This window comes from Cryptomeria japonica, chromosome 4 (assembly GCF_030272615.1).
Source record: "Cryptomeria japonica chromosome 4, Sugi_1.0, whole genome shotgun sequence".
NCBI lineage: Eukaryota > Viridiplantae > Streptophyta > Pinopsida > Cupressales > Cupressaceae > Cryptomeria > Cryptomeria japonica.
In genome coordinates this window covers 675,209,482-675,234,822 of record NC_081408.1, presented here as the reverse complement: position 1 = coordinate 675,234,822, position 25,341 = coordinate 675,209,482, and the positions used below count along the sequence as shown (strand labels likewise).

General features: G+C 36.6%; 1 pseudogene; it reads right to left on the bottom strand.

Annotated features, from left to right (window-relative positions):
• The window catches only part of LOC131875514 (cycloartenol-C-24-methyltransferase-like), a 125,902-nt pseudogene that overhangs the window by 49,482 nt on the left and 51,079 nt on the right, over positions 1 to 25,341 (bottom strand).

The window sequence follows — 25,341 nt, the reverse complement described above, 5'->3', positions numbered from 1 at the left end:
TATTGCTGACATCTTAGCAAATATGGGCTGCGATGGCATTTCAGTTGAATCGGTTGCAATTCCCACTAAACTGTCTTCTTTTCCCAAATTGCTTGAATTGGTACAAAAGGAAAGTACAACACTCTAATCACAAATTACTTCCTAATAAATACTCGCATGTAAGAATTTAACCAGTGCCTATGTACAAGAAGGCTGATAGGACACTAGCATTTATGCTTTTAAATGCACTTTGTAGATGGTATGAATGAAATTTTAGTGCGAATTACTCTAGGATTTTCACAACGTCACTTCACACGGGGCAAGACAGACTTAGGCCTCTCACACATCCTCTTGACTGCATTACGGTCACAAATTAATGCAAGAATCCCAAACATGATCCTAAAAATTCGATCATTTATTATACTTTGAGATGGTAATTTTTGTTTATAAATGGAACCAGCTTGTTTTTATATACACAATTCTCAGTGGAAAATTTTGAAATCTTTTAAATTTTTGAAGTATCTTAGTGCTCTGCAATATGGAGAATGACTCTTGCATAGGGTGCAGGAAAATGCATTGGGAGTATATGCCATGGAATGACCGGATTTGAGTGCAAATTTCAGAACCCTTGACGACTTTTCATGGACACATCAATGACAGGGACCTCGACCAACTTTTTCTCCTGCACAATCCACAATTGAGAAGAGCTGTCAAAGACTTCATCGGTGAGGAGATCTTATCCCCTCAAAACAAAAGGATTCTTTATCCCTATCAACTTCTCAGTTCTTTTTTGTCAAATGCTTTGGATCTCTTGCAATCTATTCCTTTGCTTGAACTAGTGTTCTTTAAGTTGGTAAGATAAGATGTGCTTGCACCGGCCTCGTTCCATGAAGCCCTGGTAAAATATAATCTATGGCAGGGGTCAACTCTCCTTGGGGGACTCTTTCCTCGTCACTTTATTCAATCCAGCCATGCTTACATGGTACTTTATGACCGAATAAAACATGCCCTCGAATGACAAAACTTACGCCATGTGAAGAACGACCTGCATCAATTCGGCAGACAATTGGACGACCACATTATGCACAGAGTCAAAATTAAAGTTGGGGCTCTCATGGTGATCCTGGAAATAGAAAACGTTTATCCCTGTTTGCCAATTTCGCAACCTGTGGAAAGGGGACGGGCTACAGATAGGGTGCCAGACCTCAACGCATCGGTGCAGGATGATGCCATGGGATGGCTCGTTGTTGATGCCCCTGTAATTCAGTCCCAGGAGGACGCCGCCAGGGATGAGTAAAGCTATTATGGCTTTGTTTTTTACTACTTACAATATGCTCTTTTTTATGGGTGGAAAATCTAATGGCAACCGGTATGACCCAAAAAAATTTGTTCGCCCCTTGTTTACCGGTGTTGGTTTAGGCGTTTATTTTCACTGGTATATCATAACCGGTTGCGGAGCCATCTTCTTAGCCGGTTGGCTAGCACCAGTAATGGAGGCTTTTCTTCTATGAACCAGTCATGAGGAAAACATACTGGTATCATAGTTTTGATACAACACAACCGGAAACCAGTCGTGGCAGTTTTTTCAGTGTTCTGACAACCAGATTTTCGCTTCCCAGTCTTCATGATAACTGGTTGTGGGGGCCCATTTTTTAAGGTTTCATCCAGTCTCGTTCCGACCCGCTACTCTAAATTTGGCCTCCAAGAGGCTCATTCTATGGGCAGGTCCTATCTATCTCTCCGGATCTTCGGGGGGCTTCTCCTCGTAGTCTCCTTTCCTCTTTTTCATTGTATCTGAGCAAGGATATAGGGTTTTCTTCCTGATTCTTTCCTTATTGAGCTCTTGAATCAATTTTCTTATTAATATATATATCAGTGGCTTGCCACTTTTGCTTTAAAACAAAAAACAAAAAAAACCTATAAGACAAACAATCATGATCACAAATCAAAAAATCGAGCAACTAATGAACCAAGAATTGAAAAACCTTGTTGAATAATTTTTTTACCCTAGTGTACAAAACCCAATCCATGGACGAGGATAGGGTTATCATAACAAATTTCATACCATTTGGAACACACCCTATGCAATCTTAGCTTGCAAGAAAGGTAATTCGTTTGATCTCACATCACCAAGTGGACATGTGTTTCTCATCTTTGTTAATGGGATATATCTCAAGCATTACATCTTAAAACTCTAAGATACTATATACATATGTAACATATTAATTTATTTTTTATTTTTATTCTTTTTATTTGTGTGCTACTAGGTGATCCTAGGGTTTGTATCAATGATCAATGCTAACACATGTTTGTAACAATGAGTTCTTATGTGTTTGATTCAACAATTTTCCCCCACATAGGAGTGGAGTTATAATGATAGTTGATCTCCTATTGAAACACCAATGAGAGTCAAATATATTTTTAAGAAGGAACTTCAAGAATAAATTGAATAAAATAATACTAATGATCTCAAGCCATTGAAATTAAGTGAAAATCACATTTGGAGGGTTTCCAATGCAATTGATGGTTGTGTTGAAGTGTAGTTATCATTGTGTGGAGATTTGTTGTAAATAGTGTAAAGTTGTTTTATTGTTTTCAAAACTGATTTTAATTGTTAAAAATTTAGTAAGGATATTACATCCTTGCAACAAAAGGCACATGTGTTAATGAAAAGAATAATTTCTCACAATCAAAAGATCAATGAAATAAACAATATCATAAAAAAGCTAGGAAAGAAAAAAGAAAATAATACAATGATCATTGTAGATTAGAAGCAAGAGATCAAAAATTTGAAGGTTCATATTATTGTAGCAAATAAATCATCTAGATACTTGAACCAATCAACATGTAATGCACATCATATTGGCAAACAATATCAAAGACCTTAGCAAGTAGGTAATTTACACTAAAATTCATTGACTCAACTTAGTCATTGAGCTCAAAAGTAAATGTTCATAAAAATGAAATTGTGGAACTATTGTCTTCTAGAATAGTGAATGAAAAGAATTATGCAAACCCTATATGATATTTTGGATGATAAGTTGAGTATAACAACAATAATTGATAGCAAGAGTGCCACTATCCAAAAGATCAATGAGGTTGTCAACAAGGAAAAGGCTAGTAAAAAGAAATTTACAGTTGATAGTGTTAAGACAAATAATCTTGAACATGATCTCATATTGACTTAATTATATAGAAAGGGTTGCAATCATCCCCAAATGAAAATATTTGAGTAATCCCAAAAGAGGATTTTGTGATATTTTTTAAGAACAAAGAAACAAACCAATCATTATTTAGGAATTGGTCTCAAACTCCTAATATTGAAGAGGTCAAGTAATGTTCAAATCATTAGCATAGTTGGAGGTACAAGTCAAGTCCATAGTTGAGAAGTTGTAAAGTAATTCATATAGAGATATGAGTTAGTTGAACAAGGTGTATTAAGCCATTGAGAAGAGAGATGTCTAGGAAGAGTGGAAGTCTCTTTTAGATTCTCTCAAGAAATAATAAGTTGATAAATTACTCTCCTATTATATATTTATAATTTTGATAATTGAGAAATGCATTGCCCAATGCAACTACAATTTTGGGTTCCTCACTTTCTCGCAAGCCAAAAAGCATAGAAAAGCAACCAAGAATTGTAGCATTTTATACTACATTTTGATATTTTCTAAAGGATCATTTTGATCTTTGAGCTTAGATAAGTGATAATGAGTATGTGCCAAGACTAAGCAATGATGATATGATATTTTATTCTAAGAGTTGAGTGGTGATTATTGATATATAAGATATTTGCTAATGGGTTGAATATAATATTTACAACAAAGCTTATATATGTTATAGATGATGGAGATATTGAGCAACAGAGATAATAGGGACCATAAGATGAAAAGTGGTTGACGAACCCTTATAATTGCAAGGGTGTCAAAAATTTAAAGATCTTTGAGTTCAAAGGGCTATTGGATGCAAAAGTGAGCAATGAACCTTAAGAATTCTATAAGTTCAAAAGAAATATGTAAGGGAAAAGTGTCAAGATTGGTTGGTTTGCTATCAATTCAACAAGATAGTGGACCCCACTTTTCTTTGATTTGTGAAAGAATAAATTTTTTTGTTGATGTCCACGAGACTAGCTAGTCTGTGAGATCCAATAATTCGAATTGAAACCACTCGTAACAAACAAAACAATTGAAACTCCCACCAATTAATTCTTGTTGTTTTCTAACTCCTTGTTGATCTTACTTCTCTGCTATGAATTTTGATCAAGTAGGTTGTTGTTTTCGCCATCTTCACCTTGTCAAATAAGATCACTAAAGATTTGAATTTAAGCATATTTGTATATTTGTATTAGATGTCTTTGCATGCTTTAGACTTCATGATGTAGTGCCATTTTATCTCCAGTAATCCTAATAAGAAAAAAGAACAAATCCTATCTATCCACTCCTCTAAAATTGGATATTCTCCATCTTCTTGTTTTGTACCTCAAACGATGCAAGCCAGTTCTTAACTTAACTATCAACATTTTAACTTTCCACTTTACATCTACGCCCAAATGGTTTTTAGTTGAGCTAGTTCTTAACCAAGCTATATACTTGTTTGTGTGCACATTGAATACATGAACTAAGTGTTTTCATTTGTAGAAGGCACATTGGTTATCTCGCAGGCTCTATTTTTTACTGTCATTAGCTTGTGAGTGGCATGATTATTGATGATGTGGAGGACTCTTACAGTCTTAAAGGAAGCTTTAAGAAAGCTCCAAGATTGGTTGGTTCTAGCTGAGTGAATAGGTGGATCCCATTCCCTTTGTTTTATTTAATACACATAATGTATCGGTAAGGAATTTTATTTACTCAAAGAAATTAAGTGGCAGTCCCCTCAGATTTATGATATTATGCAACAAGTATGTTAGTAGTTTTGTATGCCTTGTGATAATGGAATGGTATCGAAGTTTGAATAGTTCTTAAAGCCTAAAAGAAAGCTTTATAGAGTTTTAGGGGAAGTATTAAAGAACCATTTGATAGAAAATGATGCAAATAGCTTTAAAAGAAAAACTATCGAAAATAAACTTTCAAGTGATATCTTCAAGAGTTGTCTAATCGAATGAACTTTGAATGAATGAATGATTTGTCCACAAGACTAAACAGCCTGTTAAACCTAGAAAAAAACAACCTTAATTTATCTTATACTCTTTTCAATGAAATGGGAGTATTCCCACTCATTTCTCATAGTTTAGAAGATCAAAAGGGGATATTACATAAATATTCCAACTATTTTTAGCCGATATTTCTCATACATGCACCCCTCAACAAAATGGAATTAAGGTCATTAAGTAGAAGTACAGATAAATATGGATTTCTTGCCGTCTGTTCTCAATTAGGTGATATTCATTTCAAATGGGACTTCTGCAAGTTTTGAAGACAAATTTTCAAGTTTCAGATGTCGTTTTCCTCTAAATAAGAGCTCGATTCTTAGAATGATAGATTGATGCTCTCAAAAACTTTGTACGCTTACTAATTCTCGGTTTCATTGCCTTTTTCTTAGCCTTTTACGTGTTTGGAGATATTCTTGCCATTCATGAGTTTGTAATCGTGCGAGGGGGTTGATTCATAAGCCACGTTTGAGAATTCAGGAGGAGACGGAAACGATGTTGCACATGCTACAACAGTACTCATCCTCGATGCTTCGGTCATTCAATGCCATCCATTGCCCATCTCAAAAAAGAGGCAATACGTATTCTGCTCATTACAAATAAACTTCCTGTAGATTATTCCACTTATCTTCAACTATTGCAGATCTGTATTTCCAGAAATGCTCTGCCAGAAGCAAAGCTCATTCATTCTCACATTACTGAAAGGGGTTTCAAATTTGCCAGACATAGTTTTTTACAGAATAAGCTTATCAACACGTATGACAGGTGCGAAAGGTTGAAGGATGCTCGCAATGTTTTCGAGAACATAAATGAACCCAATGTCTCCTCATGGAATACCATAATTGCAGCTTACAGAAGGCATGGCTTTCCTCAAGAGGCATTGGCATTGTTTCACCAAATGCAAGGAACAGATACCCACCCTAATAACTTCATCTTTGCCACTGTTCTTCCAGCCTGCGCTAAGATGGAAGCTTTGGAATTGGGTTTGGAGATCCATGTAAGGATAATAGAAAGTGGACTTTTCTCAGATGTTGTAGTTGTGACTGCTCTAATAGACATGTATGCAGAATGTGGAATGATATACAAGGCGCGCGAACTGTTTGACAAAATGTCTCAAAGAAATGTGGCCTCTTTGAATGCAATAATTGTAGGTTATACACAAAATGGGCTTGTTGAAGAAGCTCTGGAAGTTTTTAAGAAAACCCAGTTTGCAGGGGTAGAACCCGACTCTTCCTCCTTTGCCAGCATACTACCAGCTTGTGCCAAAGTTGGATATTTGGAACAGGGTATGGAAATCCATCGAAAAATAATTGAAGATGAATTTTGGTCAGGTATTGTCGTTTCGAATGCTTTAATAGACATGTATGCAAAATGTGAAAGCATAGAAAAAGCAATCAAATTGTTTGAGAAAATGCCTCAACGTGATGCAATTTCATTTTAGTGCAATTATTGCTGGTTGTGCCCAAAATGGTGCCCTTGATGAGTCTTTAAGGTTTTTTGAAGAAATACCTCAGCCGGACATTATGACATGGACTGCAATTATAGCTGGATGGGCACAAAATAGGTTTATTGAAAAAGCTTTAGTTCTTTTTAAGGAAATGGAATTGTTCGGTATGATACCCAACTCTGCAACCTTTGCCAGCATCCTTACCGCGTGTGCCAAATGGGAGCTCTGGACCACGGCATGGAAATCCATGAAAGGATAATTGAGCACGGATCTTTTTCAGATGTGGAAGTCGTGACTGCCCTTGTAGATATGTATGCAAAATGTGGAAGCATACAAAAGGCGCGAGAATTGTTTGACAAAATATCTCAACAAAATGTGGTCTCTTGGAATGCAATGCTTGCAGGATATGTGCACAATGGTGTTCTGGACAAGGCTCTATTTTCAAAGAAATGCCTGAAAGAAACGTGGCCTCATGGAATGCAATTATCGTAGTATATGTACAAAATGGACTATTTGAAGAGGCCTTGGAGAATTTTAAGCAAATGCTCTTGGTAGTTGTAGAGCCAAACCCAACAATCCTTACCAGCATCCTCCCAGCTTATGCCAAACTTGGAGCTTTGGAGCATGGCATGGAAGTACATGGATTTTTGTCAGATGATGTAGTTGCAAATGCCCTAGTAGACATGTATGCAAAATGTGGAAGCACAGATAAGGCGCGCAATTTGTTTAATAAAATGCATCATCTGGATGTCATCTCATGAACTGCGATGATTGCAGGGTACGCAATGCATGGCTTTGGCAAGGATGCCTTAGAACTCTTCGAACTAATGAAGCAATCTGGAACCAAACCCAACTATGTAAGCTTGGTATGTGTTTTATTTGCATGCAGCCATGCAGGTCTAGTGGACGAGGGATGCAAATATTTCAATGGCATGAGCGCTTCTTATGGAATTATTCCTACAACGGATCATTATGTATGCATTGTTGACCTTCTTGGTCGTGCTGACTATCTTGAGAAGGCTTAAACTTTATTATCAAAATGCCAATAAAACCCGATGTGCTTGTATGGATGTGCTTGCTTGGAGCTTGTAGATCACACAGGAATATAGGGCTAGGAGAATTTGTGGCAACATTCATTTTTGAGTTGGATCCTAAAACTGCTGCGCCTTATGTTCTTTTGTCAAACGCTTATGCAGAAGTGGGTAGGTGGGGTGATGCTCAAACGGTAAGGAAATTGATGAAAGATAGAGGAATTGGAAAGATACCTGGATGCAGTTGGATTCAAGTGTATAAATTGGTACATATTTTTTGTGTAGGAGACAAATCACACCCCCAAACACCAGATATCTATTCAACATTGGAGAACTTGTCTTGGGACATGAAAGCAGCAGGATATATTCCAGATTAGAAAAACTTCATTGAATGATGTGGAGGAGGAGAAGGAATTATTTCTTGGCCACCATAGCAAGAAGTTGGCAATTGCACTCGGATTGTCAAACACGTCTGCTGGAACAATTATTAGAATTGTCAAGAACCTCTGAGTATGTGGGAACTGCCACACTGTAACTAAGTTTCAAAGTGATCAATATAAAAGAGCTATGATTATTACTATTCTACTTCTTATTGTTCATGAATGACTAATCTTTTATATGCTTTGATAAATTCTTAGGTCACAGTAGACAATTGAATGTCTATAAAATCTGCGAGGACATTGTAGAAGAAATCTACTGTAACAGATTATTTAGTTTGTTTTAAGTCATTTATTTCAGCAATCTCTTAGCGATCCTTCTCTCTTTTTTTAATCAAGGTTAAAATATATTATAGAATATATATCAAAACAACCTTTAAATCCCTTAGATTGTCTTGCAACAATCTCAAATTGCATGGTTAGTCTCCCGATCATTACTACATCTGGTTCAAAAAATCCACTCTTGCCCCTTTGTTCTTGTTGTTCTGTCCACAGGTTTGGCTAACGACGTGTTTGTAGAAGACAATTTGTGCCTTATACTATTGGTGTCCCTCCTTGTGGTGGTTCGCAAGGTGATTGAAAGCTAGTTGCCCTGGTGCTACTGTCTCACTGGATCATGTGAATGTGTCTTAGACGGCAGCTCTCTTTGCTGGCCGAGGTTACCTTCCTGCTAACTCTAGTGCTGGAGGCCTTGGTGTTGGCTTGAAGACCCTGCTTACAGGTTCCAGGGGGATTTTAATGCTCCCTATTTAGGATGCTCTTGGGGATGATGGCTTTCACCCTCTGTAGATTGTTGTTTCCTCAAATGCCCTTCTTGATAGTATAGCTGAGTTGACTACAGATGCCAGTTGTATACGGTCCTTTGTGAATGTTACGAATGTTGAAGGTGTTTCTACTCATAATAGGAGAAATTATGGCTCCTCCCCTATGCCAAATCTTCTTCAGTGGTGATTTGTAGATTGGATGTGCTAGAAAATGAAGATTTTTATTGAGTAGGGGTTTGGTTTGTAGATTAAACAATTTTTGGCCTTCTTTTCTCTCCTTCACAAATGGGTCTTAGATTTTTTGAGGCCTATTGTCAAGGGCAGGATCGAGCTCTCCCCCTTGCATCCTTTGACTATTCAATAGACTGGAATTTGATGCTTGACAACAGAATGTGGTTGTGGGGTGAACACTCTTTTGGTCAAGCCTTGGTTTACTTCCTTCATCCCCCTTTCAAAACCTTTAAATGTCAAACTTGCATGGGTTTGGCTTATGAATTTTCCTCTCTAGTTTTGAGAGGAGTTTTGCTATGAAGCCATAGGCTATCCTATTGGAAGGTTTTTGAAAGTTGACTATACCACCTCTTACATAGGGTACTCTACTTTTGCTTGCATCTTGGTGGACATTGATATCTCCAAGCCTCTTCATGAGGATGTAGTTTCGAGGGTGGGGGACAAGCCATGGACTCAACTGCTAGAATATTGTAGTCTCCCCTTCGGATGCAAATGATGCTTTTTCAATGCCCAACTAGCTACTGATTGTCCCTCCTAGCGTAAGGGCACAACAACTGATGCAAACTCACTTAAACTCAGGAGGCAAGACAAAACAATTCTTTAGAACAAGGAGGCTTGTTGAACTGTGTTTGCTAAGCTTAGAAGTTTCTTAATGACTCCGTCTTTTAGAGAACAGCAGTTACTAGCAAAAATAGAATTAAATCAGGAAACAATGTCTTGTCGTTAGAGGTAGGATATTGAATTGAAGCTATGCCATTGTTTAGTGGGGGCAGGGGATAGAGGATGGATTCAATGTGCATCTGTTTTGTACAAAGACTTTTATAGGCCTTTTTATCTGTAAATATATGATGTTACTGTTATTTTCTTGATATGGTGTGTTGAGAGTGTTGAGCAGAACCGTTGCATCAATTTGGTATCAGAGCTTGTATTATCTCATACATGAGATAACCTTCCCACATTAGACTGCCTAGGAATAAGATACTCCTTCCATAAGGTTGGAGGTCACAGACCATTCCAATATGGCCATTCACTGCTTGGCCAACTTTATGTATCAAATTAACTGTCATGCCTTGTCTACTCCTGTTTGCTGACTCTTTGAAACAACTAATCTACTATTTTAAAAAACATAAACTGAACCATCTAGCCTTGCAAATCATCTCATTGAGTTCTTCATTTTGAAAAAAACTAAAACCTTCTCCTCAGCTTCCAAATTGCCTTTCACTGCAATTTTCTTTTGGCAAATCATCACCATTATCTCTGATCTCTTGGTCAATATCATCTTTCGGTGCAGATTCTTTAGCAACTCTCTTGACCTACAAAGCTTAACCATGCAGATAAAATTGTTGGGTAAGCATCTCGTCCAGACCAATTTAAACTCTTGACAGGACACACCTGAATTTGATGGGAATCACTATGCTACAAATTTATGTCAATTGACGTAAGGTGCAAGGCATAATAGAGACAATTTTTTCTCCTCTATTAAAACCTCTAACAACCATAGCACTCAATTTGATTCAGATAATACATCCAACAGTTTTCAATAAAATAGAGGACAAAGTGATCATGTTAGAATAGGCCTAATAGGCACCTTAAGTCCTTGTCGCAAAACTATTAAGTTGCAACGATTCTTCTTGTATTAAAACCTTTCTTCTACAGCAGTTGCTGCCTTCTTGATGAAAATTTTGGACAATGGCAGGCAACTCAGTGACTAAGACTTGACACATACTAACAACCTACTCTTACTTCCCTTGTGTTGACTCAATAGCCTTCTTACATTTACCTTTTATCTATAGCAGCAAACAAAACTAATCGTAGACTTTTGTTTTATATAGCAACACTGTTGAGCATCCGCTTCACCGGTAATATAGACCAAACAACCCCTCGTCAACATCCTCTTTTGGGACTCTCCTCTTAATGCAGTAGAAACACTAGTATTCGTATTTACACTCCCTTTGTCGAGGCTCCCTCAGACACCACTCCTTTCCACCATCTCTATACATTAAAAATGTTGCAACTTGCAACTATATATATAATGTGAAGGTAATAAAGGAACAACCACATGGGCAATGGAGAAACTAGAGACAAATATTAATATAGAGCACGGTACCTCACAAACAAGAAATGTTAGCTCTGATATCAAATTGGTGCAGCAGATCTGCTCAACAATCTCAGCACACAAGTTGCCAGAAACAGCTAGATGAATGTTTAGAGAACCCCATTAGTGAAGAGAAGGGAGTAAAATATCATCACTTTCCTAAGGAGGGAACAAGGATGATTGAGGGAGAGAATAGAGATATGTTTAGTTATGGTATAAAGGACAATGTCCAAAAGGATCTGTTTTGTGAACCACATCAGAGTGAGCTAAGAAATGAAGGTCACCTCACAAAATATGAAATGGAAAGCATACACAAATGGCATAATGCAGAGAAGGAGAAAGCATTTATGACATTTTTATTTGCTTAACTTCTGTTTATAATGATTCATGTGTAGGTGTAATAGGAGCTCGTATGAGTGATGCAAAGAGCAACGATGATTTTTCAGTGGAGAACTACTAAGACTTAAAGGAACTCAGAAAAGAGGAAGAAAACAAATTGATAGAGGAGGAGCATCTCTATTCTAAATAGAGGCTACAAGTGAAAGAAGAAAAAATGTGATGATATGCAAAGACATCTAATTTGGTAGAAGGGAACACTGTGGCTTGATTCTTCAAATCAGAAGGATGGTTCTATGGTTTACCATCTATTCCAAATTCTACATGAATGTTTGATGTAGTAGCATCCAAGGATAAAAAGCAATCCTACATCACAAAAAAAATGTTACAGTTAGGTTGTTAAGAGTCTTAGTGTTTTAATTTGTTGAAGTTTGTTCATGTAAATAAGTTTTGAACCAGGAGGTTCAAAGTTTTCAAAATAAGGGGAGAATGATGCAGATCAACTCAAACTCAAGAGGCATGACAAACCGATTCCTTAAAATTAGGAGGTTTGTTGAATTGTGTTTGCTAAGTTTAGAAGTGCTTTAATGACTCATTCTTTTAGAGAATGAAAGTTACTCTCTGAAAATAGAGAGTTAGAGTTAAATTAGGAGACGGTGTCTTGTGGTTAGAGATAGGATATTAAATTGAAGCTATGTCATGATTTGGTGGGGGCAGGGGATAGAGAATGGATTCATTGTGCATCTCTTTTGTACATACTTTTGTAAGCTCTTTGATCTATAAACATATGATATTACTGTTATTTTCTTGATATGGTGTGTTGAGAGTGCTGAGCAGAATTGTTGCACCAGGAACATATTGGAAGAATGCTAGTGAAGACAGAGCATCCAACCAACACACCAACACACAAACTAGGGGAGATCTTTCTCCCAACTCACCTACTCAAAGAGGTGATTACTCTTCACAAACCTTCAAGAGCCCTCAAAACCCCTAGGTTCCACCAAACCCTCAAAACCCAACTCACACAAGCCTATCTTCTATTAGGACTCCAAACTGTCCATAATCACGACTCCCATTGAGACATAAGTATTTACTAACCAAGGGTTTTCATCTTCATAGCCAAATCATTGTTCTTTACCCCCCCATCCACCCCAAAGGCCATCAGGAAAGCTTCAGTAGCAACGCTGTCTTCCTGTGACAGTCACAAATACTTAGGACAGTCATAACAAATGGAATCATTTCCTCCCCCTAGGACTTTCTAGCACCTTCAAGGGTCACTAAGGGTCTCCACACACCTTCCCTAGATGTCTCCCACTCATCAAATCCACTCATTGCATCTTGTTCATAAAATCTCAATCCACTAGCCCTTTAGGATAGTCATATTAATATTGGTTAATCTGATCCACCAAGGGCCACAATGCCTTGGAAAGGGTCTGCACTAACCCCGCACACCCCTTACTACCTTCCTCCAACCTTCCAAGATCCCTTTCACTCTTATATCCACCCAAACAACTCCAATCTTGCTGTCTTTAACAGTCTGAGACACAAAATCAGACTTTGTGTCATCCTTAGCACGTGTCAAAATCATCATGGGGACTTGCAACCATTACAACATGAAAGAACACAATAAAATACAACTTTCCACCCATTTGTGTGCTTTTGCAAGGGTGCAAAGTGAGGTTTTACATTTTATTTAAACTGCTGTAAACCCTAGGCAGATTTATGACAGTTTTCACCAAAATTATGATAACTTGCTCAAACCAGAATGAAATTAAATGAAACCAATGGCAAAATGGAGGGGATTCAAGCCCCTTTCACATCCAATCAATGACCAATATTGGAGAGAATGATTTCATATAGAAAAATACAAAATAGCAGATTGCAACGTTGAAAAGCTCAGAAAATGCAAGGTAAAACTTAAATTTTCATTGATTGTGCTTGATTACATCAGCCAACCCATATCTTGGTTGTGGAGAGTCCCTTTTAAAGAGCTTCCAAACTCCCCCAACGGTTATAACTGTACGTTAGGAAATAGGAAATCATCACAAACAATATCAAAAACTAATCTAGCTCAATCACGAAAGCTAAATGTAATGATCTATCCTAAACACACTCAATAAAGACATAAAGATAAAACATTCAAAAGTAAATACTATGCAAACCATATGTGGATATGAATGCTTCCTTCATGCGGCTCCATTGTTCTTCTTTCCTCTTCAAATAGTTTGGTTGTGGATCTCACCTACAAGTGCACATACATGATTGAAAGCAAGTAGGTAAGAAAATTGCTCAAAAGTACTCGAAGCATGATTGATTAGAAATTTGATAATCTGATTAGGGGATTCAAAAATGCAATCAATTGGGGGTCTTGATTGAAGAAATTCATCCAATTTATAGACAAATTGGAGAAATGACAAGATTAGCATGACAGAGATTCAAATGGAAATTGCAAATCAATATGACAAATTATGACAAATTATGACAAATTGCTATGCAAGGATTTATGACAATTTATGACAAATTGCTATGCAAGGATTTATGACAAGATTTTGAAATAGAAATAGACATTTAGGAGAAATTAGAAAATTAAGTTGGAAATAATGACTTGGAAATTAGGAAATTGATGAAAAATAGGTAATTTAATTAATAATTTCTCATTCATTAATTAATTTACAAAAATAGGAGGAAATTAATTAGCCAATTAAATAAACATTTAATTGTGACAAGAAGACTTAGGATAAATAAATAAATTATTAATCCTAGAGAGAGAAATGACAAACAAGGTTAAATGATTAAATCATGAAACCCTAAAGAGATGAATTAGCAATGCAAAGATGACAATTAGGTCTTGACAAAGGATAGTTGATATCGATTCGATCATGATTTTGAATTGATAAATGACCAGTGTTGATAAATGATTTGATTGAGATTGGTTGACAAAAATCAATGACAAATTGACCAAATTGACATGATTGAAAAGGACAAGGATCGATGACGAATCGATCGCAATATGACAAGATTGACAAGGACAAAGATCGACCAAAATCATGATTGAAGATTGTTGTCGACAAGACCAAATTCGAAAGCGAGACAAATGAAGAATGTAGAAGAATGACTCGATGCTCGCAAATGATAAAAACCAAGTGCGTGACATAGGAGAAATGTTAATGCGATGCAAAAACCTAAAATGAGGCAATGCGCAAATGTTAAAGTATGACTCCGCAAGCGTTGACCATTTTTAGGTGTCTACAATAACTAATATTTGAACTTGTAGCACCAAACTATCACCTAATCACCCTTGAAATGCAAAAATTGCTTTTTGTCAACTTTTGACAATATTGGCAATTTGTCCAAATCTGATCATAGGCTTAATCTAAGACCACCATGCCTCTAAATTGTCATAAATAGGTTCAAAGAGGTCTATAAGAACTTCACACATCATGGAACACCATATTTGACCCCCTAATACACATTTTCAATAGAATGATAATTTTTGACAATTTTCATCAACATGAGTACCTAAAGACTCAAAACACCATCTAATGTTCACAAGAACCTAAATTACATAAAAATGGTCATTCCTGACCTTATTTCCTCTTTACATGACATTGGAATTCAAAATAACTCATGATGGCCAAATAGGACCATATGACCACCTAGGTGCTCTTGCACCATACACCCCACCTAAGGGAAAATTCATGTCGCATGAGTGCCATCCAACTCGATGCTGCTGTTGAACTCCTTGAACACCTGCAACAAAAGGATATAAACCAGAATATAGAGACATATCAGATATTATGGGGTTAAAAACCATTGCCATCCTTGGTTCACACATATAGGTGTCATTTGGTGCTTGCACTTGCACTCTTTCCATTACATCTTCAGTCCTTCCCCTCTGAACTAGACCTGCTGTACCTGGAATCTCTGTCTGTTGACTGATTTTGTCCTCCACAAATGGACACATGACTGTCCCAATCAACACTCCATCAAGCAACCTGGTTGTCATAGTGTTTTCAAGCCTTGAAATGGATTCAACTTCATCACGCCTTACAGGTTCCTTCTTGCCAAACATCACAATCTTGGTTTTACCTTTCACCTTCTCATCTTCCTGCAAAGAAGTTAGTCTAAATGATTTTCCATCCTTCTTGATAAGGTAGGTGTTTTCTCTACCATCATACATTGACTGTGTATCAAATTGCCATGGTCTTCCAAACAACAAATGGCAACAATCCATTGGCAAAACATCACATAGGACCCTATCTTGGTACTAAACAATTTGAAACTCTACAAATGCTTGCTCATTCACCAAAATGATTGATGATCATTTATCCAAGAGACTTGATAAGGTGCTTCATGAGGTATTCTATCTATATTCAACTTATCTACCATCTCCCTAGACACCATGTTGTCTTGTGAACCAGAATCAATGACAACCTTACATATTTTACCTCTACATTTGCATGTAGTCCTGAATAAGCTCCTTCTTTGACTGATGCTTTCTTCCTTAGGTGTCTTCAACAAAGTTCTTCTCACCATCAATGATTCCCCTAATTCAGGATCAACATATCTAGTTGGAGGGCTTACACTCTCACCCTCATCTTCTTGCACAATTGCACTCTCTTTTCAGTCCTCCTTTCTCCACCACTTGAAGTGGAACCTTGCCTTTCAAGACACTTGAATGTTGGGTGTCCAACCTCTTGGCAATTGTAGCATCTACAGGTAAAGGTATTTGAGTTCCTTCCTCCTCCAAATCTGTCTCTTATACCCCTAAAGCCACCTCTTGCATCAACACTTTGCTCCTTACCCTTACTTGCTTCTTCTTGTTCCTCATATGGCTGCTTGTTTGTAGAAAAGGATCCCCTTCCTCTTGTATTGCTGCCTCTATCTCTATTAGATTTAGCTTGCCTTCTCTTTATTTTCGTCTCCACCTTGATAGCCAATTGAAAACACTCTTCCACAGTTCTTGGGTTAGCAACAACCAATTCATCATGTCTATTAAATCTAAGGCCACTAAGATATCTAGCCACTTTTTCAACTTCATCTTCATCCCTACCTACCCTTATGCTTAACTTATAAAACTCATCAGTATATGTCTTCACATCTAAATCCTTTTGTTTTAAACTTTGCAATTTCTTAAACAATTGAACTTCATAATCTCTAGGAAAGAATTTACCTTTTAGTTTTGCAACCATCATGTCACAAGACATTATCTTGGCTTTTCCTCTCTTTCTCCTCTTAGCTTGTTCATAATTCCACCATAGAAGTGCATGCCCTTTCAGTTTGGTTTTTGCCACCTTAACCTTCTAATCATTAGGTACATCTTCACTTTCAAAGTAGGTATTCATGACTGCAATCCAATCTAGTAGTTCCTCATTCAGATTCCCACCATACATAGGTAAATCAACCTTTAACTTATATTGGTCACTTCTCACTACTTTTAACAATCTGAGTGTTTGCTGCTCTTTAGGATCTATCTGCTCTTCCTCTTCTGCTTCTTGGAACTCTTCTTCTTCCTCCTCTTCATCACTCACATCTCCCATGTCAACATTTCTCCTTTGATTTGACTCTAAGGCTTCAAGCCTTGCCAACACAACATTGTAGGACTCTTGCAACCTGGTATTCTTCTCTCTCAACTCTTGCAACTCTCTAGCAGTACCAACATTCTTAGGAGGCATCTTGTCTTCAACCTCTTACTCACTTTTCTCTCAAATTCCAGTTATCTCCTTCAAGGATCTACTTCCTTGCTCTGATACCAATTTGATGCAGAGTATCCAACCAACACACAAACTAGGGGAGATCTTTCTCCCAACTCACCTACTCAAAGAGGTGGTTACTCTTCACAAACCTTCAAGAGCCCTCAAAACCCCTAGGTTCCACCAAACCCTCAAAACCCAACTCACACAAGCCTATCTTCTATTAGGACTCGAAACTGTCCATAAACACAACTCCCATTGAGACATAAGTATTCACTAACCAAGGGTCTTCATCTTCATAGCCAAATCATTGTTTTTACCCCCCCATCCACCCCAAAGGCCATCATGAAAGCTACAGTAGCAACACTGTCTTCCTGTGACAGTCACAAATACTTAGGACAGTCATAACAAATCTAATCATTTCCTCCCTCTAGGACTTTCTAGCACCTTCAAGGGTCACTAAGGGTCTCCACACACCTTCCATAGATGTCTCCCACTCATCAAATCCACTTATTGTATCTTATTCATAAAATCTCAATCCACTAACCCTTTAGGACAGTCATATTAATAATGGTTAATCTAATCCACCAAGGGCCACAATGCCTTGGAAAGGGTCTGCACTAACCCTTCACACCCCTTACTACCTTCCTCCAACCTTCCAAGATCCCTTTCACTCTTATATCCACCCAAACAACTCCAATCTTGCTCTCTTTAACAGTCTGAGACACAAAATCAGACTTTGTATCATCCTCAGCACGTGTCAAAATCATAATGGGTCCTGCAACCATTACAACATGAAAGAACACAATAAAATTCAACTTTCCACCCATTTGTGGGCTTTTGCAAGGGTGGAAAGTGAGGTTTTACATTTTATTTGTACTGCTGTAAAGCCTGGGCAGATTTATGACAGATTTCACCAAAATTATGATAACTTGCTCAAACCGGAATGAAATTAAATGAAACCAATGGAAAAATGGAGAGGATTCAAACCCCTTTTGCATCCAATCAATGACCCATACTGGAGAGAATGATTTCATAGAGAAAAATACAAAATAGCAGACTGCAACGTTGAAAAACTCAGAAAAATGTAGGGTAAAACTTAAATTTTCATCGATTGTGCTTGATTACATCATCCAACCCATATCTTGGTCGTGGAGAGTGCCTTTTAAAGAGCTTCCAAACTCCCCCAATGGTTATAACTAATATTTGAACTTGTAGTACCAAACTATCACCTAATCACCCTTGTAATGCAAAAATTGCTTTTTGTCAACTTTTGACAATATTGGCAATTTTGTCCAAATCTGATCATAGACTTAATATAATACCACCATGCCTCTAAATTGTCATAAATAGGCTCAAAGAGGTTTATAAGACCTTCACGCATCATTGAACACCAAATTTGACCTCCAAATACACATTTTCAATATAATGACAATTTTTGACAATTTTCATCAACATGACTACCTAAAGACTCAAAACACCATCTAATGGTCACAAGGACCTTAATTAAATAAAAGACGGTCATTCTTGACCTTATTTCCTCTTTACGTGACATTGAAATTCAAAATAACTCATGATGGCCAAATAGGAGCATATTACCACCTAGGTGCTCCTGCACCACTATTCATGCCTTCGACTCTCAGGTCAATGGATCCTCCCAGGACAACAAGTTTTCTCTCGATATTGGTTCAAATGTGCTAGATGTTAATCAGAAGTGTCTTGCCTCTATCACTTCAACTCCCATTAGAGAATCTCTACCACCTTCTACTTCAGTCATTTAGCTTTCTTTTCCTTCGGCTCTAAGTACAACTTCAGCTACTCATGAGATGGCAGTTCGTCACTTGGCTACTCCACCCGACCATTCGATTGTTCCTTCTGCATACAATGTTGGGCCCTCAATGGAGGTTTTGCATGGATGATAATATTTCATGGACTGCTATTTGAAGCAAAAGAAGGGTCTCCCCAGATCTATCTCTCAATCTCATTCTAGAGTGAAGGGTGTGAAATTGAACAAGGTTGGTCTTGACATTGTATAAGTGGGGCTGCGAGGTCCAGATTATTTCTTTTTCCATTGACATTGTGTGTAGTAGCTTGGCTGCAGTTGTATCTCACTCTAATTCACCTCATTGGGTTGTCTGGTTTGTTCCATACCTCATGGTACTTGTTTTGTTTTCTGATTGGTTGTTCTTTTGTACAAGAGTTCAAACCCTTTTAATCCAGTATTTACCAATTTAAAAAACAATCTCACATTGATAGCTTTCCATGCTTGATGTGGATGCATTGCACAAATTAGTATAAAAACAAATATAAACATCCATAAATACCAAAGATAGAGTAGCTCTTATTTCTGAAATACATTTTATCTAATTTCTTGTCTGTTTGGAATTTCTCAATTCAATCTTGGCATGCCTCCCAAGCATTTGAGTCAGTTCACAATGTTAGGCACATCTTGTAGTTCTTAATTTAAAAAACAAAGTGCATACATTCTATGGCAGAACAATGAATGGTGTTCACACTATTATTGGCAAATAGGGAAATTTCCTTTCTAAAAGTTGTATCAAAGATTATCTCCCTGCATGCTGGTGGGTTTATTGCTGAGATCAAAGTTTTGAATTGATAAAATTCATTGTTTATTTCTAATTTTTTCCTATTTTTCACTTGTATCAATATCTAAACCATATATGTAATTAGAAATCACGCACATTGTCAAATTGTTTCTTCTCACCTTGCAGCTCTTCTTTTTTATTGCTACAATCATATCCAATGGCTGTAAAATTGTTCCTTTTACGTTTTTATCATTCAAGGCTTGGATCCTTGAACACTTCTGAGTTCTGTGTGATCAGTTTAAAATATTTGGTCAATTCATTGTGATTATTGAATTGTATTCTAAATCGCCATGCCCTAATCAAGAATCTAGTTTGCCATCAAAACTATCAGACTTCAATTCAGTTACCCTTAAAATTTCTAATTTCCAACCAAATGAGATGTTCCTTGTCAAATTCTCTCGTATTCTAATCTCCTCATTATCTATTGAGACTTTTTCTTAAATAATTTTTTGAGCTCTGAAGAACATATTATTGGATAGTTCATGGTGATAGTTGCCTCTCACACAGGCAATGTTAAGTATATGCTCAATATTTTATTATTAAAGCTAACCTGCCCCCACTGACAAGGCCATCGGCTGCCTTCTCCAGAAATGCAGATACTCTCTGGCTTCCTTCTGGTGCTATTCTCAAAAATTCAAATATTCTGACCTGTAAAAAGTTATAAACCAAAAATAAAAATTCGTAGAGGGCATCTATATGCATGTGCCAGTGTGTGTATTGCAAACGAAAGTCAACAAAACTGTCGAACTAAGAATCAGATGTTTAACCTACCATATTTCTTGTCAGAAAGCGACCAAGGGATGTTGTACGAAAGCTACTGAGAGAAAATTGACTTGTATCTAATGGTAAATACCATGGCAATGGTGATGAGAGTGCACGGTCTTCTTCAAATAGAACCTGCAAGTAAATGAAAGTAACCCTCGTTAGCAAAACAAAATTAATTTTATATAACTATAGTTAATCATTTTATTCTGTCAATAAACTGGAGAATGAAAATAACATTCATTAACGAGCAGATTGTCTACTATAGTTGCAGGATAAAAAAACGTCACCCTTAGGCTATGAAATTATTATGCCTCTTTGTAAATCACTTTATTATAAGTTTAAGAGCTACAAGTTTTGGAAGACTGCGTTAGCATTGATCACTTGTACTCTCCATTGTAATGATGGATATCTATGTAGGTGTCCTCTTCTATTATTTTTCATTCATCATGATGATAAACCACATTGAGTGGTTGGAATTGTAAATATCTTTTTGACCTATGAGTATGCAATTTTATCTTGAAGCTACTTCATCTTAACATTATGGATTGTTGAAGGTTGAGTACCTAGCTGCAATTTTTTTTAGGTAAATAAATAGGTTGATGGATTGACAAGTGACAAAGCCTAAGAAGGATACTCAGAAACTAGTTGCAAGTTTAAAATCCATAAATTAAATGTTTGTTAATAACCATTGCTTATTGATGACAATACTTGCATGGAAACATGCAATCCATTTTGTCAGTAGGATAAGCCCCAGCTTTTTAATTTCTACCACAAGTATCACAGGGAAAAACCATCAAATCTCGTGATTTCCAAAATAACAGTTGCCTCTGAAGGAGCTTTTTGCATTATCAATCTCAAAAAAAATATATCCACTAATCTAAAGGATATGATACAAGCAGATTAAACAAAAGAATTGGGAGCAAACTAATGCTTATTGATGCAGATAGAACTTCTGTTCCCAGAAATCAAGACTTTGAAATGCTGTTCAGTCCCACTAAACAAATTCCATAATATGCTATGTTCCTGCAATTCATGCATTTCAAAAACAGTATATATGTCAAACATCACAGAGAACCAGATTGATTGATCTAAAGGAACAAATCAAAACTAAAAGGAGAGACAGCATTATTAGCCTATCAATCATCAAGAAAAAACCAAATTACAGATAGCAAAACTCCTCCAGATAAGAGGAACACAGCACCAAAACCACTAACTAAAACACTAACACCCCAAACTCCTATATAAGGAGTCACAAAAGCCCCAAAAATGGGAACTGCAGGAACAGCAGTTACAAACATTATTAGATTTTTTCTGAAAGGATTGACAGCAAACATATGAGACTAGATCAAATCTGAAAACAAAAGTAAAACTTCCACACAAGATCTGAATATTGCCAATAATGCAAGTACATTATTCACAACATGATCACAATAATCCTGGTGGATTGGGGTACCAAATACATAGAACCTTGCTTATATAGGCAAGGTGAGATTCAGGATGTTATAAGATTATGACAAGTGTCATCATCCTGTAATGGTGACAACATGTAACAACTCAAGACAACTCACAACCTTATCTCTAAGTAAAAGTTATGAAAAATCAATCTTATCCTGGATGAGAAGATAGACAACTAATTATGACTACGTAATTAACTTAAGATATTATATTCAATATTATACTTAGGATAAATATGTCCAAAGTATAAATATTATGCCAACACCCCCCTTAGGGGCAATTTAGGGAGGCTACACACTTAAGCTAAAAAAGAAGGATGGGTCTCAGCAACAAGGCCTGATCAAGTACCCACTTACAAACAGATGGGAAAGGAGAAAACCCATTGAGAACAAAACTCCTAACCAATTATGTCCAAACTCTAGAAAAAAGATGCAAATATTGACAAATCCTAGAGTACAACAAGAGTAAGATCAAAATTAAATCAATCAAAAGAAGCATGCAATTTTAAAGATGTGATAGATTACACTGAAGTGACAAGATTCTGACATTTTTTAGTGTGTTTACAACTTATCTTTTATATACAAGAGTCGGACTAGAACAATGACAGTATTTTTTTTAATCCTGATTTTTTTATGTACGCAGTATCTATATGGATGTCATTTCAAGAGATGCTTGTTGAACCTTGTTGGTTAGATCTTCAATTTGGGAAGCTGTTGCACATTTAGAGCTCTAATACCATGTTATATTTTTGGTAAAAGTATTGACAACAATCGTAGGAGCCTAGATCAAATTTCCACACAAGATCTGAATATCGCCAAATATGCAAGCATATTATTCACAACATGATCAAAATAATCCTAGTGGATCGACATATAAAATACATAGAAGAACCTTGCTTATATGGGAAAGGTGAGACTTAGGATGTAATAATATTTTTGACAAGTGTCATCACCCTACGATGTGTGACAACATGTGACAACTCACAACCTCATCTCTAATTCAAAAAAGCTAAAAAGCAGTCTTATTGTAAATGATAAGATAGACAACTAATTGTGACTACCTAATTAACTTAAGTTATTATGAACAATTTTATGCTTCAGATAAATATTTCCCAAAGTATAAATATTACGTTATTATGCACAATTTTATGCTTCAGATAAATATGTCCAAAGTATAAATATTACACACACACAACCCATGAACAGCTACAAAGCAGCAAAACAGATGGGTAGAGGTAATCTATAATTAAACGGCTGTTGCATTAACTTCACCATCTTTGAAAAGTCTGAACCTCTTGGTTTAGAAGAATCAAACCACGTTGCCACCAATATGAGGGTGTAAACTTTTCTAGGCATACCATCAGGGTATTCTCTTGGGATTCCTTAGCACAATCTGAGCCATTGCTAAAGCTTTCAACCCTAGATCTCCCCGTGTGAGGAATATAGTGCTAATTTTACTATTTGGTTGGACCAAAAAGCAATGCAGAGTCCCTAATGTAGAGTCAACATAATAATTAAATCAATAATCAGTAATAGAATTGAAATTTTTCCTCTGATTGCATTCATTCTTCACACTATCGCTCTCATGTTGAGTTAGGTATTCACTTTTAACCAAATATTTAATCACATCCATTGAAGCTTCTTATGACCATTGCTCATATCCCCACAGTTCACTATTCCCTTCAACTCTATAATAGTCAACTAAAACTTCAACATCTACTTTTTAAGATTCATCTATAATCTTGTTAGTTGAATCTCATCATAGCTCCACATCAATATTTGGTTGTACCTCACTCTTCAAATCATTTCCCTTTTTCTCCCAAATTTGCTTTGTACTCCCTTCTTGGCTGACGTAGAATTTCATTTTTATTTTCAATCTCAAATCTAGCTTTTGCTAGACAAGACAAAGCTATCACTTCAAATATACCTTCCTCTTTCCACAACTTTAAGAGTGTTTTACTTTTTTCATGCCGAACCTCATAGGTATTCTCTCTACCTCAATGGATTATATTTGGATCATATTGTCAAGGTCTACTCAACAACAAAAGGCATGCATCCATTGACACCACATCACAAAGCACTTCATCCACAAATTGACCAATTTTAATGGAAACAAGGTAGGAATCACCACAAGTACACTATGACTCTTTTTAACAAAGAACTCTTGTAGGGTTTAGCTTTTGGAATGGAAAAAAGTTGTGATTTATCAACCATTTCTGTACTCACTAGGTTCTTGGTAGATCCACCATCTATGATCAACTTACATACCTTGTCCTTACATTTACAAGACACTCTTCCTCTTCCAATCAGCTTTGGGGTTTTTTTTGTCGCCAACTATTAAGGTCCGAGTTCCATCATCAATAGTATCCCATTCTTCTATGCATAGTTTCTCTAATTTAGATTTTCATCCTTTCTTCTTTCTTGGAGTGCTAATGTTCAATTGAGATGCCACTCATTGTTTGGGCAATGAAGCACTTCTTTAAAGGGACACCACATCATTGTGGTCAATGAAATCAGGAATGTCGTCATCAAGATCTTCCATAAAAGGGAAAGTGCCCTCTATATTAGAACAATTGCCCTTCTTGTCGGCAAGTTGATTAATTCCAAGAAAATCTTCTTTGGGAGGGTTTTGAGAAAGGGGTGACTCCATAGAGATTGGGGTATTTGCTAAAGCCATATGTTCTGATCTTATCTTCTTATGGGGTTCCATGAACTTATCCTAACCACGCCAAATGAAATCTGCATCAGGAGAGCTAGGCTTCTTGATCCATAGTTTGCACACTCTACGAGTACTCTCTGAGTTACCAAGTACTCTATTATTTTTTCGCTGGATGAGTTTTCACAAGTTTAATTCTTGCTTTTTTATAGACATAAAAAAACATGGGTAAAAATGTCAATGTAGGTTAAACGCCGGTTAAAATGTGTTTTTCACATGTTTTTCTGTAAAACCATGCATTTTCTCTTTTGAGATGTCAATTATTAATTTAATATATTTTGTAATTGAATTAAAAAAAAAGGTTTCTTTAAGAGATTTTAATTTTTAGTACTTTCTAAGTTGCTAAGTTGAAAATTTTGGGCTTGCCAAGTACTCTTTGAGTCCAAGTTTGCAAATTATAATTGATCTTCCTTGATCCTAGTAGCCTAGTCAAAAAGCAACCTATGATCGTATGCCATATCATGTTGCAATTGAAGCATTTGAATGGATTTCGTTCATATTTTAGGAATTGAGTCCATGTGACAAAGGAGGAATGTGTTTTGGCTAAATGATACACAAGCTTTGAAATGTTGAGCATGGCACAAACCCTTGAGTATCTGGTTAACGAATTGATTGAGTGTCCAACTTAACAAAGGTTACCGCTT